Raw genomic sequence first — 2,353 nt, 5'->3', positions numbered from 1 at the left:
GAAATGGAAGACTTGTGTCACTCAAGATTCTGCATCCATTCTGTCTCCTCAAGTTTCCTTAAGAGGTTTATACTCATTAGCTATAGTTCTGAAACAAGGTCCTTTGATGTATAACAGGCAGGCACTGGATAAAAGTGCTTGGTTTTTTGTCACTATCACCATTGTCACTCACTGAAAATCTTACAGTCCAGGCATGCAGAATCTCCATTTGGATAAACTTTCCATTTGAAATGGTTTCTACTAGTCAGGCAAAAACATTTGTGGGTTTTTTTTTTTTACATCACCTCTAAGAATTTTGTTGTTTCAAGGTTATAGAAAGCAGAAGTAATTGTCTAGTCCTTGCATCAAGAAAGGTTTTCTGAAGCAGCAGTAGCCACACCTCCACTCCATGATGCTTCTCTCAGGGAAGCATGTAGAGAAACAGCCCAGCCCTGGAGAACAGCCTGAAAATCTCTACTTAATGTGATAAAGAGGGCAAGAGCCTGCCCAAGGCCAGCTTGACATCCTTGTTCCTCAGTGTATAAATGAGGGGGTTCAGGGTTGGGCTGAGGACCGAGTAGAGCACCGAAGTCACTTTGCTTCTTTCTGGGCTGTAGTTAGAAGCAGGACTGATATAGGCACAGAACACAGATGAGTAGTACACAGAGACCACGATGAGATGGGATGAGCAGGTAGAAAAAGCCTTCCTCTTGCCCTCAGCAGAGCGCATGCGCAGGATGCTGGCGATGATGTAGCCATAGGATAGCAAGGTGAGCGCGAAGTTGATGCCTCCATAAAAGGCATCTGCCACAAGAGTCATAATGCTATTTATATATGTGGGGCTACAGGAGAGCAGGAGGAGAGGGGGGGATCTCACAGAAGAAGTGGGTGATGACCTTGGGACCACAGAATGACAGTCGTGTCATCAGACCAGTGTGGACAGATGCATTCAGTGCACAGACGGACCACACACCCATGGCCAGGGCCCCACACAGCTGTGGGCTCATCCTAGAGCTGTAGTGCAGGGGACAGCAGATGGCCACATAGCGGTCATAGGCCATGACTGTGAGCAGCAGCAGCTCAGAGGATGCAGACCAGACAAGGAAGAAGAGCTGGGCCATGCACCCCTTGAAGGAGATGGTGTTTTCCTCAGAGACTAGGCCAACCAGTGCCTTGGGCAGCACAGAGGAGGTGCACACAATGTCCATGGTGGCCAGATTGCAGAGGAAAAAGTACATGGGACTGTGGAGCCCAGTGCTGGAGGTGACCAAAGCAATGATCACAATGTTGCCTATTAGAGCCATTGTGTAGAGGGACAGGAAGCAGCCCATCAGGAACAGTCTTAAGCTAGGATGCTCTGAGAGCCTTGCAGAACAAACTCTGTCACTGCTGTCTGGTTGGGACTCCACACCATCTTAGAGATGATCCTGTCCTCTGCTGTGAACATCAACTTCTGAGAAGACATCAGTTTACCACTTCAAAATCTGGTTTCTACACTTGATCATCTCAAATGTCTCTGTCGTCAGAAAGGAAAGGAGTGAGTGTATTTTCTTCATGGAATCACATTTTCCTTTATTGTCTGTATCACACCATTTAAAACCATGTATATTTTATATAATTTTGATTTTTCCACCCTGTAGGTTTGGATCAAGAGGGGCATCTGCTCCTCCCTCATCTTCTTGACCATGTGGAATGACCAGAGAATCCCTTACTTGTGACCTGCCTGTCCCTTTCTTCTCCATTATCACCACCCGTGTGACAATGCTGGAAACAGAGTTGTACCGCCTCTCCATCCATTGGTGGCAAGTTTGGGATGGGCACACACTCTTGTACCTTCCTTAACACCCGGCCTACTGGCTTCTCAATCACTTTTTTCTCTAATATTTGGAGTGGAGCTCTTTCATCCATTCAGTCTGGTAATTGTCATTTCCTCGGCCAAGTGGCCATGTATTTCCTGCATTTTACTTACTGAGATCTGTGAATTCACCTGTGGATGAAACTGTCCTGTCTCTAACCCACTTCAAATCTACACCCCCACCCCAAAAAGCATGTCTCAAAACCTTGGTCTATAAACATATTGTATTTTGTGCCTTTTTTTGTCTGAACAAACCACAGTGACATCAAAGTCAGCACACCACAGCTGAAATCAGTACCAAAGTCTACAGCCTTTCCTATGTGCTTTCATTGGCCATGCATAGAAACTTAACATCACCTCCCCAGCATTTTCATATGCTTATTATAGAAAGCACAGCTCCATCTCCCTGACCCATTGCATTACGTATAGTCTATGCCTAGATCCTCAGAAGTTTCCTGTTCCATGAGCCAAGAATGGTGTTCTGTGTTCTTATCTCTCTCATCCAAAGAGAGAGTGATA

At 45.9% G+C, this 2,353-nt stretch overlaps 1 pseudogene; it reads right to left on the bottom strand.

The window, feature by feature from the left end:
* Window positions 1-457: 457 nt before the first annotated feature.
* On the bottom strand, window positions 458-1,399 carry LOC127186240 (olfactory receptor 13A1-like; annotated as a pseudogene).
* Between the last annotated feature and the right edge of the window lie 954 nt (window positions 1,400-2,353).

Source organism: Acomys russatus, unplaced genomic scaffold, assembly GCF_903995435.1.
Source record: "Acomys russatus unplaced genomic scaffold, mAcoRus1.1, whole genome shotgun sequence".
In the NCBI taxonomy this organism is placed as follows: domain Eukaryota; kingdom Metazoa; phylum Chordata; class Mammalia; order Rodentia; family Muridae; genus Acomys; species Acomys russatus.
The sequence above is the reverse complement of the archived record's forward strand: the minus strand, read 5'-3'. Positions and strand labels throughout refer to the sequence as shown.